The sequence below is a fragment of the Staurois parvus genome, unplaced genomic scaffold (assembly GCF_062004578.1).
Source record: "Staurois parvus isolate SC_StPar_1 unplaced genomic scaffold, SC_StPar_1.0 ptg000394l, whole genome shotgun sequence".
NCBI lineage: Eukaryota > Metazoa > Chordata > Amphibia > Anura > Ranidae > Staurois > Staurois parvus.
The window spans coordinates 7,605,720-7,606,111 of record NW_028318190.1 but is presented as its reverse complement, the minus strand read 5'-3'; positions in this window follow the sequence as shown (position 1 = coordinate 7,606,111).

Sequence of the window (392 nt, the reverse complement as noted above, 5' to 3'; positions counted from 1 at the left end):
CCTCTGACAGGGCTTCAATCTTCACCCGGTCTCCCTTCCTCACCCGGTCTCCCTTCCGCCTTTGCAGGCCCTGGCTGTTTGAATGGCCGAGCTGCAATGATGTCACTAACACGTGCACAGGAGTCAGTTGTGGTGCAGAGCTCAAAGTCCACCACACATTCACTATGCTCTCAATTCAGAGTACAGTGCATGTGCACTGGTGAAGTCACTGACTGCAAAACATGCAAATATTTCCTAAAGAGCGCATGTTTAGAAGAGATAATAAAATCTGTAGGTAAAATGAATACGTTTACTACCGTTTTAAATTTAGTGTCAAAAACCACACCTGTCTACATGAGCTCCAAGGTGAAATCTAACCATACAAAAAGAGTCAAAAAAAGTAATGAGAAATA